At 41.2% G+C, this 14,372-nt stretch overlaps 1 protein-coding gene across 1 annotated transcript in view; it reads right to left on the reverse strand.

The window, feature by feature from the left end:
- Positions 1-11,654, reverse strand: part of LOC115364805 (spermatid perinuclear RNA-binding protein-like) — a 65,257-nt gene extending 53,603 nt beyond the window's left edge. Inside the window, exon 1 of the mRNA XM_030059409.1 lies at positions 11,368-11,654. The gene's annotated coding sequence lies outside the window, so the exon portion shown is untranslated. The remainder of the gene's footprint in view (positions 1-11,367) is intronic.
- Between the last annotated feature and the right edge of the window lie 2,718 nt (positions 11,655-14,372).

A 14,372-nucleotide genomic window follows, 5' to 3' on the forward strand; every position in this document is an offset into this window, starting at 1 on the left:
TCTTTTTTTTTTTTTTTTAGGAGAGGATTAGTCCTTTATTAATGCATTAATGGATTTGTGCCACACTGTAGGCCTGAAAACATCCATGTAAGCACAATGCTCTTATCCCTGTCTGCCTCTAAAAGCAACAGAGAGAGAGATGGGGAGGGCGGGAGAGAGAGACTGAACTGGAGTATCTAAAAAGAGTACCTTAACATTTAGTGTTTTAGATGGTTGTCTAGTTGTTTTCTCTCTGCTGAGCATATGCCACTCCGGGGTAATTTCAAGGGTTTTATGCCAAAGTACAAGGCTTTTATTTCAAAACACATCTCCAGTTTGTAAATAAAAATCTAATCCGGTGGCTGTTGTGCAAAATTAAAAAACACAGATGGAAATACACATTGAAATCTAACTTTTAACGATACTAACTAATCATTATAAGCAATAGTTCTCGAGTAAACAGCTGAAGATGGCTAACAACTCCAAGCTGCATTGTGATGCCAGCAGAATCGGTGGCAAATTTTTCCAAAGGTTAGACATGTAGAGAAAAATAATAATAATGGGTCAAATTATACTGGGCTGGGCGATACAGACAAAGTTGAATGTAACAATATATTTGATAGAGTACCTTAATATTAATATTGTGCTAAATTGCAGAGATTTTTCAGAGTCATTAGTAATGTGGATATGATGGTCAATATTAAAATCAGGAAAAAGACAAGACTGTCATATCACAGTGTTCCAATAGATGATATAGTGCCACTTCACAATATCCTTGTGATATCATTTTCCCCAAAAGATATTTTTTTTGTTTTTTTTATGCAAGGAGAGTGGCACTGCCCAGTATGCCCACTATGGTTACAGTGGTCTGCTGGCCACTGAGCAGCTCTACCGGTACAGCTTAGTGCCTCGACGGTAGTTTCTAACGATGAGCAGAGTGTTTTTCAATCACTTCCTCCATTCAGCATGTGTTAGGATTTGAACCGGTGACTTTTCCGGTCATAATCCATTCACTTCAGGCTTCCAGGCTGCCGCACACCAGGTTCAAACGTAAGCTAACAGCTAGCGGGCTCTCACTGTCTGGCTTTCAATGTGCAATGCTAACAAACCGGTGAATGAAGGACAAGTGCCAAAACTTTTTCCAAACAATATGAAAAGTTTCTTTGTGAGGGAAAAAAGGAACCAAGTGAAATTCAGAGTGTCAGGATATTGTCACAAAGTAGAAATGCAACCCACGGTCGCTGAGGCGCTGCATCTCCCAGATAAAACCCACCTCTGTACAGGCGAGGACTCAAAGGAGGCTGTCTGTCTCAAAATTATGTGGGGAACAGACAGCTGAGAGGGCTGCCGCCGCCTTCAAACCTGGTTTGTTATTCCAGTCGACTTCTAACAAGCTTGCCTTGCATTTTTATTGCTTTCCTCACTGACTTTTCCTTATCATTATATTGTTTGTAACGCACTTTTTGGCACAGTTTTGTAAAGTATTATATGGATTAAATGGAATATTAGAAATTAAAATATGTGGTGAGTTTGCAGGTCTAAGTACTGAAGTGACATTCACACATCATAAGTAAAAATATTCAAGTACTGAACATTTACTCCATACGTGGTATCTACTATTTGAGGAAAACTGCTCTAAAAATCACAACTTAGTCATATAAAATGATATTTATGCATCCCTTCCAATAATCGCTAGTTTCATGAACAACAGATGAAGGAAAAATCCAGCTTGAAACACGATAACACTGTTTTGTGATGCTGTTTTTAGATGTAATGTCCACAGAGAGCAGCTGCAGTTAAAATGGAGCTTAATGGGAAAAAGACATGAGCTCTCCCACTTCTTTGCTGGATTTCTCCCATCAGCAAAACTACAGCAGATTCATTTTTCTTTAGTTAACAATAAAGAAAAAAAAAAAAACAATATCAAAACAACAAAACGGCACCAGAAACATTAACTAACATTAAATTTAACTGTTAGTGTGTTTTTCGCTAAGCCTGGCATGTACAGAAGATAAGTGAAGTTGACTCCAGCCATTCAAAGCGTACCGGTCCTTTCATCTCAAAAATGATGCTTAAAGGATGGCTGCATCTGTTGTTGGGTTCGATGTTAACACTTCAAGTGATTTTGAGCTTTTCCTGTTTATTGTATATAAATGCTACCTGACCAGCACTTGCTAGCTAGCTATAAGTCGTCAAAATCTTGAAGCTGCAGACGGCAAAACGAAAGTAATCAGAGCCACAGCCTGCCAGAAAAGAGCTTGTAGTCTGTTCAGGCAGTGAGATGCACCTGGTTGTGTGTGTGCGTGTGTGTGTGTGTGTGTGTCTCAGAGGGTGCTAGCTTGCCACCACAGTGTCAGGCCCAGGTAATGGAGCCATCATGTGCTCATGCACGGCTGACCAGTCAGTGTCTGTCGCCTGTGAACGCCGTGTCGAACCGCGGCGGCGTGTCATCACGGCGCCGGGGGAACACAGGCGGGTTCACACGGACAAGCAGTGTAACATTTCTACAATCTTTCCTTTTTTCCCCCCCAGATGATGTTCTTGGATGTGAAGACTGTATTTGTAGGAGATTGAGAAACTGTATTACAGCACCAGCACAGGGCTTCTGTGGGGTTTCCTGTACAACGTCGGCACTGTCTGCCTGCTGGTCTTTAAGTCACATCACATGACACTGATTTACACTACACATTTTTTTTCTTATTTACATTCACTTACTGATTAAGAAGTTAGGGTTAGATGGGTGGGATACATTTCACTCTCAGAAGGCTCCTGTTGGATTACTTGGATTATTTTGTCTCTGAGCTCTAATGTCCTACTGTTGTTTTTAGTGCAATTTTACTCATTTATTACTGTTTTTTATATAGTGTAATGCACTGTAATTTATTTATTATTCTGTATTGGTGTGACTGTTTGCTAAATGACTGAGCAGCTGACCACTTGTGAATTTCCCTCGGGATTAATAAAGTACATATCTATCTATCTATCTATCTATCTATCTATCTATCTATCTATCTATCTATCTATCTATCTATCTATCTATCTTTTTGAACATGTGGTGAAGCTGCAGACTTTCAGCGAAGCTAAACAACAGCATTGAACTTTTTCTATCGCTGCAGTCAGCACTGCGGGAACTGATCTAAAGTTTGGATGTTTGTCTGCAGGGTGTGTGGTTTCAGAGACAGTCTGAATGAAGCTGAGGAGGTGAGGGGGTGAAGCTGCAGGAGGAGAGCGCTGGTTTTACTCTGCAGGGGTCACCAGCTACATTTGTCCAAGGTCAACAATTTTTCTAAGCGTAGCCTTTACTGTGGGGGCCGGACTTTCAAATAACACATTTTTAAATTCATTTAGGCATAGATAACATATTATTTTCACTTTCTTACAAAACCTGTGTTATTTTTATTAACCTCTATCAGTGTGAACGAAACTAAAAAAGATGAGAAATCATAATAATAGTAAGACACTAAACTAGAAAACGCTCTCAGCAGCGCGCAGACCTCCACCAAGGAGGACGTTCACTGAGGAGCGACGCTTCAAATCTGCACTACTGGAGACATCACTGGAGAATGCCGTCCTGAATAGCAGAAAATATTAATCAACTTTAACCTATCCTGCAGCGTCCTGATTGGTGGAAAACGATACTATGCCCAGCTCTGCCGAGTTACAGCGCTGCTGATAACTATTAATTCATCCATACAGTGATAGTGGCTGGCCAGTATGTCTAACAATTAATACACTCATAGTTTAAATATATCTATACTGGTGTATATTTCTGTATCTAGACGTATTTACTTGTAAATATACATGTAAACTGCATGAATTTTAACATGTATTTGGTCTACTGTTTTTCCTCTGAATTTATTTCTGCATGCTGTCTCTATATCTTATCTCTATAAACTAAAACATAACTCATTTTCCAACAATTGTTTATATTCTATTTCACTGGATTTATCATTGTTGTTTGTTTATTCTTACTGTATCTGCGGTTTTAATTCCCTACTTTACATTCTATTGTCTACTTATATTGTATTTTTCTTTCTCCCTGGTAAATCCTATTACTTTTGCCTCTGCAAAGACACAATTCCCCCACGCAGATCAATAAAGTTTCATCTTATCAGCTTAACTTATTCTTTCAACCTTTTTTGCCCCATTCTTTCCAGCTTTTTTTTTTATTATTATTATTTTTTTATGTTCCAGTTGTTAACATTTTTTGGTGAGCAAACAGAATCAAATTCATTTTCCAAAACTTGCCTTTCAGCAACCCCATATGAACTCGGAGAAAGTGGCAGACGAAGAAGCTAATTACAATATCCAACAGCATAGTATTGGGCAAGAGTCCAGAGACTTTCATGGGTCATAGCCAATTCTCTGAATCCGCTCACCCCACAGAAATCAGCCTGGAGAGTTATCACAACACCAAAATCTTACCCCGCGGTGCTTCATCAAACCACAAAACCAAGTGCTGTCATGCAAGCACTGAGCAAAACTTGTACGAAAGTTAACTTACAGAGAGGTCCTCAGTGCAGACGCAGACTAAAAGAGTGAACTGGCAAGCTAACCAGTGTTTCTACAGGCTTCTCCTGTCATTATATTCTGAAATATGGATAATAGGATGCTGATCTTTTTTTAAAGTGCTCTTAACACAAGCTCCCTGCATGCACCATAAATGTTGATAGTTACCATCCTTTTTGATACACTAACTTGCAAGAGTTTGGTATCACGATATTGTTGAGTATCTCATAGCGATCGTCACCCACACTCGGCTATGAAAATTCAGGAAAATTCAGTCTCAGGCTAAATACAACTTCCGCAAAAAAATGAATTTTAATGCAGTGAGACAAAACTTCAGCAGCCTTGACGTGTCATAAAGTCACACACAGATTTCTTTCAGCTCTCACAGAAAAGCCAAGGCCCAACACAGGATAAATAAAATATACCGAAACAAACAAACAAACAAAAAAAGGTGGTAATTGATTTTGTCCCCAGTGCCGCCACAGGCCAAAACTTGACAGCTCATGAGTTAACTCCATAACTCCCATTAAGCCAGAATAAAATATAACCTATTCCTGATTTTTTTTTTTCCAGATTAATTTGGGGTGGTTATACCGTTACACAACAGCTGCCACACAGACAAGAGAGCCTGGAGATGAGTGAAGGGGAATGTCATGCGATCAAGATCCCAGGCTGGATTAAAACACAGCACGCTGCAATAATACGGCACATGCCTCAGCCAACTGAGCCACCAGGATGCCAAAAAACATTTCTGATTTCTACAATCAGCTACCAGCAAGCTGTAGGAAAAAAACCCCTCAGTGTCAAGAGCTAAATAAACGATCAAAAATACACACAGAAAAGGTGAGCTGTTATTTCTTCAGCAGAGCCAAAGGCTACAAACCCCAGCAGTCTTTGCCGGGCTTGAGGCGATTCCCTGACCTCCATTCAGCTCAGGTAAGCTACAGCAGCTGTGGAGAGTCACCTAATGGATTTCATTAGAGCACCTCTGGGTGCCCAGCGCTCTTCCTTCCAGCTCATTGCACTCACAAGTCACGTACAGCTTCACAGCAGTGCTGCTACCAAGGTAAAGAAGAAAACACACACACACACACGCGCACGCACACAAAAACAAAACTAGCCCTTAACCAGGCTGTTTGAGATGAAACTTCACCACAGCGGGTAAGAAGACAGTCAAGGTTTACAGCTGCATAAAAAGACCTCGAAATGACCAAACCCATCAAGGTCTGTCCATGTGTTTGTGCTTCCCACAGAATTGTGGGAAATACTTGTCAGTATTAAAAGCCTTTGAAACAGCATTTAGACCATCATGAGACATTAAAACTCTCAAATGAAGATTAAAATATATATATATGTACCGAATAATGAAATGAATTTTTTTAAAAAGCATTCAGAGAAAACAGAATTTCACTGCATGTTTTGCAGTTTGTTTTTCTGTAGCTGTGAAGAAGCACCTCCAGTGAAACAGACTGGTATGTAATATTGCAAAAAAAAAAAAAAAAAAAGTCTGTATCGACACAATATATCCGTCCAACCTAAAAATCCATCTCTGTGCTTTTCCAGACTTGTGTAGGAGCGCTGTCCTTCACCTGGGACAGCTGGCTGAATGAGCTGGGGCAGAAGAGGATGTGAAAACTGTCCTTTTTGTGCTGCCAGTGCACAAACGTCTGTGTGAATATTTCAGTCCCTGTGAAATCACTGGCAAAGCGCTCCGTCTCTCTGCGGGTCTATTTCAGTGAGCCTCAAACATGCAGTGCTTGTCTTCAATGAGCCGTGCAGCACTTACAGATATGCCAGGCAGATCTTAAGGCTAGTGACAGCGCCTCGTGCGGGAATTCGTTTCCAGGCTGACAACAATCAGGTGGGCCCTCTTCATTTCGGCGGCTTGCTGGGGTGATGATAACTGGAATAAGGTCAGGGGTTCAAGGGTTCAATCCCTGCAAAATCACTCATAGCTCACAGTCCTCGGTACAGACACCGAAGCCTTTTAGTGAATTCAGCATCAATGGAAAGTCAGAGGGATCCTACTACACTGACCCTAATTTTAGCTCTATTTAGATTATGATCAGACGTTAAAGGTAGACAGTGCTAAAATTTGATTGTGTTTAAGTTAGTGCATTTTCAAAAATATATCCTTGTTTTTTTTGTTTGTTTGTTTGCTTGCTTGTTTTTTTTTTTTTTTTAAAGGCAGTTTCAGATGAGCTCCAAACGCATCACAGCTGGATTCTTTCATGACTGGTCTGGGTGGTCTCACTTTGCTAAACTCTAACATGTTAAGCACTACGCTAAACCAACAAAAAACAAAGCAAAACACAGAATCTTTCCAATTTGCAGCATCTGAGCTGACTGGTAACTGTTCTGCCAGTAGGAGTCCTCAAACTAAACTATAATTACTTGAAAAACACCACGAGGAACCTTGAAGTTTCCAAACTGCCAACATCACCAACAACCACATGTAAGGACAGCAAAGAGTGGGACGTGAAGTCGGTCATGTAGGAACTTCAGCTCTTTCTGTTGCACTCAGATGAGAGTTGGTTAAACACCTAAAAGTTTGAATAAAAAATGAAAGCAGGTGACCGTGTGATGGAAGTCCACGAGGGGTTTGGTGAACAAACGCCGGCACCACAAACTGCAGCGGCTCAGGCCGACCTTAATGGAAACACCAGAGTGATGCTTCCCCCTCTCTTCTGTTTTCTGAGCACATCAACCAGCTCTGGAGGAGAGAGAGAGGCCTTCAGGGACTGTCGTAAAAACAGCTGTCGGCTGTAAGACGAGACATTATTTCAGCCGGGCGAAGTCGAAGCCGGCCAGCTAAACGTCAGATTCCTTTTCCGTCATCTGCGTCTCTGAAAATCAGGCTACTCTCTGGGCTCTACAGTCCAGTGTGCACTTGACTGAGCCTGGCACAAGCTCGGAGCTCATCCCAGGTGAACGGAGGCGGGGGGGGAAGATGAGATTGAGTTGAAATGAGGGAGGAGGGATGGCTCAGCTGATGGCAGCAAGCGATATCCTGCTCAGGTTTCATGTTTTACCTCAAAAGCCCCTCTCTGCTACACCGGCACGACACAGCTACCCAACATCGACAGCTGTGAGAGGGCACGAAAGAAAAAAAAAAAAAAAAACACCATTGCCACGATTGACCTTGATTTTTTTTTTTATATCAATGAATATTTACAAGAGTTAGAGCGATATATCTGGTTGATACTGGCTTTTCACTAGGTATCAGACACCAGCCAGTGGGCTTCAGCCATCTCTGATAAGATGGAGGCTCCAGTTTGTAAAACCTGCCGTGCCATTTTGTTTTCTTTGTGCATTTTTTTTTTTAATGCCTGAGTTCCTTAGTGTTGACTCGGTGGAAGTGCGGGAAGCGTCAGTACCAGGACTTGTTGTTCTTTGATATAAACGTGTTATTTTGGGAGCTGTTTTGCTGTGGAAGTGAATGGAAAGATACAAATCCAGCGTTGTGGATGAGCAGCCCAGGGGAGCTCAGAGCCGCTAATGAGGAGATTTCACCACCATGTGGACTCACATCACACCCAGCTAGACAAGTATTTGATTAATTAATGCTGCTAATCAGTTAATCAACAACTGATTTAACAGATGCACACTATTTCCTGTATTACCTGTTTGGTAATTTGGGGTTATCTCTACTGATGTCCTGACTGACAGAGCTGATGAGCACGATTCTGTGGCCTTTCGGCTTCTCGTTTAGGGCTGGAGGATATGGACGAAAATCAAATATCGCAGCATCTTTGACTGAATACCCCGATACTGATGTTATAACAGCATTGTAGGAGTGACTCTTGGTGCTTTCACAAGCTATTAACACAAATCGTGTGGATCTGATGACAAACCAGGCAGAGGAAAATAACAAAGCAGCTACAACAGCCTAATAACTGCATCCCTTGACAATAATGAAGCGCTTTAAAACCAGGAAAAGACAACACTTATTCCATAATCAGCATATTTTGATGTCAACAACCCCAGACGCTATCTAGACTAGTCTCATATCACAGTCTCAATATGATATCAATGTACTGCCCAGCCCTATTGTGGTTATTAAAAATGTTAGGATTAGAGGATATCAATAAACTGCTGTTGTATGCCTATACAGTATGACTTAAATGTCCATTCATATCTCCAATGTAAAAAAAACCCTGACAAGACAAACACATATTTACATTCATTAGCCAAACTGCATATGTTTCTAAGAGATTAATCAGTTAACTGATGGTTAATGTTACTGACTAATCAATGAATGAAACTTCCAATAATGTGCAATCCTAATCCCAACACAAAACACCAACTATCACAGAGTTTTATCTTAAAAAAATACTGGTCTTTTTGTTATCATTTGAACTCTAACATTTGCTGATTAAGTCTGCTGTTCATTTGCATGCGGCTCGCCATCCACACACCTTTTCCTCCTTATGAGGAGCGTCAGCCTGCATCTAAACTCTAAAATCTGCTGCTGACATGATGCCTCTAATCAAAGCGCCCTACAGTGAGTCTGCAGACAGCATGCGTTTTTTGTTTCCTAACACTGGCAACAGACTCGGATCAATACGCTGAGCTGGTACTGGCCTCCATCAGATATCCAGTCGGTGTTGTCCACCTCTGATATGATGGAGGTTCCTCCTGATCACAGCTACAGAAAAACTACTGGAAACCCTGACCTGTAATTTGATTTTCTTTGCACCATTTGATAGACTTTACCTTTGATTTTCAATGTTTTCAAGTATTTCTTGTGAATTCATGCTTCAATTAAAAAAGGCAGCAATGTCTCCAAGACATTTTCTTATTGTTAAACAAGTGGGTCACCCCACCTTAGAGAGCTTCTAATCCTAAAATAAAAAAAAAAAACCTTCACCAGTCTGGGTTTCAATGGGAGTTAGCTTCCGAATGGTGTTTAAGACCCTTTTCCACCGTGACAGAAATACCATTCTTCAGAAAAAAAAAATGAATGCTTGAAATTTTTTGTTATAAAAGGAAAAATATTAAGGTATTTCTTGAGGTATTCGTTTAATTGAGACAGCCCTGCTATGAAAACACTCTGAAATGCCGTGTCTGGGTTTCTGCTGTCAGAGGGGGGTGGGGGTGGGGGATAAAAAGCATCGCAAGCATCGTAACCTTGCGCTGTATGGGATGTACTGCCAGCAGCGATGCACAGCAGCTATGATTTCATTTAAAAAACTATGTGATGGCGTTCCAAAATAGCCCCTTCACAGCAGAGAAGCCTTGGGCATGGAAATGTTGGAAAGCGATGACACAGCTGAGGGTGTAAAACTGCACATTGAAGCCCAAGATGCACCAGAAACAAAACAACAACAACAACAACAACAACACAGTTGCAACAAGAAGCAGCACCTCAAAAAAAGAAAAAAAAAAAAGAAAGAAAAAAGCAAAGGATAAAACTGCCACTGGACTTAACCAGCATTGGTGTCAGAGCTGTATCACAGATTTACTGTTAAGAAAACATTTGTGTATTGCTTACACACACACTAATTGATAACAAAATGTCACAAACACTTGATCCCCTATTTACAAGTTGAGTGCTGCGTCCTCGTCAACACTTAAAGCTGGCTGGTGGCAGGGAGGCTTGGGACTAAAATATTAGGTTCAGGTTACCGTTTCTATTTACATTCCTGAGGCACAGAGCAGCCACCTGCTCTGTTCCTTGCACTCTGCTCACCGTGCACGCTCGCCGTGCACGCCAGACCCCAGATGACACCCGATGCCAATGAGGGTGTTTTTCAGGTTTTAGGCAAATGTGGGAAAATGCAAAACATAGCTTTGACCTGAACATGCAGCACAAGTCAGTTTTTTATTTATTTATTTTTTTTTTTCATTTCCAGAGACAAGCAGTGAACAGATGGAGGAGGGGGTGGGGATGGAGGGTGGGGGTTCAGACTGTTGCTCAAGGACACTTCAGCAGGACACGAGAGTGGCTGACAGGAACAGTTGCTGTTCTGGGACAGACCACGAGCCAAACCTGCATAACCTGCACCACCAGGACTGCCACTCTCAATACACAGCACCTCCACATTCATACATTCATTCCTATTTAATTCCAAATGTCAAACGTGAAGAGCCAGGAACAATATAACAACGACAACACATTAATTATCATATCAATTCTGCATAGTGCCCTTTTATTTAGCAAGCACTGAATCCATTTTCACTGCCAAGGAAACACTGCACTTGCTGAATTAGTTGGAACCACACATCACAACTCAAAACCTGGCAAGCGATATGAAGCCGAATACACAGTCACAAGTTGTTTAATAAGCCAAGCAAAGGCTTTTACAGCTGCTGATTATGTTAACTGGAGGGGTTATAAGGCAGCATGTGATGAAACATACAGTGTTTACGTGCAACAGCGTGAAAAAAAAAAAAAAAAATGATACCTGCACTTCGCTATCAGTGGAACTAACAGCCACCGTCTTGCCACCGGCCACACCGACTAAAAATGGCCTTTTAACGGTTAAAATGAACCCCGAAAGAAATTAAATTCAGCTAACTGGGACTCAGCCGTGTGATAAACCTGTTAGGAGCAGAGGGAGAGAAGTGAAGCCCGTACGCTTCCCGTTTAAAGCCACATTTCGGACGGGCTGCCAGCCTCTCTCTCTCTCTCCATGCGGTGCGGACGGTTGGAAGGTGGCCGGAGGAAAACTTGTCGCTATGAAAAATAAGTATGCGGTCATTTAGCGTGAAAACTAACAGTTTAGGCTAATTGTAAAACTGTGTATTTTTTACACTGAGGTCGGTGAGGGTGAGCTCCAGCGTGTGGAAGTTGACCGGGGCAGCCCGGGACGGCCAGCCGCCTCCATTCATCCCTTCCTCCGCACTGAAACTGTCATAAAAGCGGCCGTTACTCACCGAGTGTCCGCCGCTCACCGGGGGGAAGACGGCCGGCACACAGACACGGCTCCCGCTGCTGGAAACCAAACCTCCGAAGGCACTTTCTGTTGTTGTTTCTGTTGTTTTGCTGCTCTTATTTTCTATTTCTCAAAGGATAAGTCCGCTCTCCTGTCAGCTCGTATCCGGACAGGACACACACACGCACACACACACACACACGCACACACAGCGTGCAGTCAGAGCCAGCGGCGGCGGCGGCGGCAAACGGCTCCTGTCGGCCAGCCTGCTGACAGCCTGCGCGAGCGGCTGCGCATGCGCCTGCAAGAGCTGCGGGTGCAATGCAGAGATCGTCTATTGGGAAGATTCAAGATTCAAGATTCAAGGTTTATTCGTCACATGCATGAATGTACAGGTACAGCAGCAGTGAAATGTAATTGCAACAACTCCGGCACTGTGCAAGTTAAAAAAAAAAAAAAAAAAAAAAAAAAAAAATACAAATAATAATAATAACGGTAATAATAATAAAAAATAAAAGAAAATAAGATAAAAATAAGGATAAAATAGAAAGAATATATGACATTCCTATATACAATGAACAACTATATACAATCTGCAACAATATACAAAAGGTACAAAAAGTACAAAAGTACAAATAAGTAGAGGGTAAGTACAAATGAGTAGAAGAACTGAGTTGCAAAACCCATGGTGGTCAGCACCGCGAGCAGGTTCCATACATTACCTGTGTACATCGTGGAAACAACTCAACTTGGTTTATAAAATATAAAATATAAACAAGGCAAACAGATTTTTAAAAATGACGATACATGTGGGCCAAATGTGTAAAACTATGTTACCTTATGTTATTCACTATGTTATAATGTTTGTCACTGTTTACTCCACTATATCAATGTTATTAGTTTTGCGTTTTTCATTAGGTTTTATTTTTATTTCTTTGTGTCTTTTTGTTTTTAATTTTAGTTTAGTTTTGATTCCTTTTAAAAGCGAGTTTTTTTTTTTGTTTTTTTTTTTTTTAAGTTTTTTAGCTCATGTGTTAAAACTAAAGACATCTTGTCTACAATTTTGATTTATTTTAGTTAGTTTTGTGAACACACAGGACAGTTTCAGTAAGTTATCTTTTTTGTAAAGCCTAATTTTCTTTTCATTCATTCATTCATTCATTCATTTATTTTTGCACCTAGTTGCTAACATTTCCTTAGTTTTCATTAATGATAATAACCTTGGTCTGTATGTGCCTTACCTTTACAAATGCCTCTAAAAATGCTTTAAAATAAATTTGTATTTTGTGGAATTCGGCCTTGGGTGAAAAAAAAATCCCAGTATGAATAACAAAATGCTGATGATTTCCAGATCATCAGAATCAGGAACAGACCATGGCTCTCTGTCTCACTGAAGTGAGTGATTTTCCAGAGTATTTTTCTCTTCAGATCAGTCAGACTGATGATACTGTTGCACCTGCCAGAAACGCAGCTTTAATTATGTATGATTGTTGTTAAATTTTGTTTTTAAATGCATGATTACAACAACATTAAGCTAGCTGGCTCGCTTGGTAATGTTAGCAATTGAGCCATCAGCGCACAGTGAAAAATATTTTTGCCATTGTTTGATTTGTTATAGCCTTCTCATAACAGTAGATTTCCACAGTGAAAAGGTGGAAAAACATATTGCCATGGAAACATAAAACAATACTGATAACAAATGCATGCAAAAAAACAAGCAATTAAATTGTTGTAAAATTAGCATAGTTCACATTCTGCTAAATTATTGCCAGCCATGCTACAAACAGTGATGCAAACAATATCAGTACAACTTCTATGTAAAAAGCCTTGATAGAGCAATAATGTGACTCAAATGTTTCCTAAAAAATCACCGTGCTTTGCTATAAAATCCCCCACTCGAGTGTTGCCTTACAATCATATGGACATGTGGTGTGCTGCAGCAGTCCCTGCAAACCAAGAGACAAAAACATGAAGCAGAAAGTTCTCCCTTTGTGTGAAACTCATTTGAATACAAGAGGAGGAACGTGGGGCTCGTGTGAAAATCCACAGCTGAGGTGTGAAGATTCACAGTGAAAGTTGCAGTTTCGCAAAAACCCAACTTTTGTTTGTTACTTTTGCTACCTTTTATTAAATAGATGCCGCTAAATGGAGAGCAAACACTTTTTTGTGTGTGCATGTGTGTGCCCGTGTGTGTGTCCGTGTGTGTATGTAAATGATGTGCCGCTGAGGCTTTTCGTCCACAGAAACATACGCAGAGTGAGACCTCGTTGGTTTTGGACTCCTCTCTGGTGCAAAAACACAAAAGCTCTCCCCCAGCAGAAGGCAAGGCAAGTCAGGTAACACCAAACGAGCCTGCTGGTGAGTCAGCCCGCCGTGCACACCACTGCAATAAGTAGTGCACAATATTCAGATTGTCATATTAGCCAGATTAAGGCTCGACAAAGAGCCGCAGTGATATTTGCAGAACGTCTCCATGCTTGGATGTCTCTTTTGTTGATGAAACAGTGTCTGGTGAGTAATTAATAATGCAGGTCTGGCTGAAAGTTGATGAAGATGACGCCTGACAGCTGATAACTGTGGTGTTTGTACTTCATCGTTGTCGTTCTCATCCATCACATGCAATCTCTCTCTCTGTCTTTCACCTTTTCATATATACACACCGTATTCTCCCTCCTTCTCTTTCACTCTGTCTCCTCCTCTCGCTCTCTCGCTCACATTCAAACTCAACTTCCTTTCTCACACAGCATGCACACACACACACAGACACACACACACATATACACAATCTCCAGCTCTCTAGCTCTCTCTCTCACACACACACACACACCGCTGACGCCTTCCATCTGGTATGTGCTTAACACCACAGACGTCTGGTCCGCCACATCTATCTATAACGCCGTGCATCACCAGCCATCTCAGCCCTTCAAGTACAGAGGACGCGGCTTATCTGTCATGTTGCACCACTCTGTGGCTCTGCATGCTCAAGTAACGCTGTTTAGATGGAGA

The sequence above is a fragment of the Myripristis murdjan genome, chromosome 9 (assembly GCF_902150065.1).
Source record: "Myripristis murdjan chromosome 9, fMyrMur1.1, whole genome shotgun sequence".
Taxonomy (NCBI): Eukaryota; Metazoa; Chordata; class Actinopteri; order Holocentriformes; family Holocentridae; genus Myripristis; species Myripristis murdjan.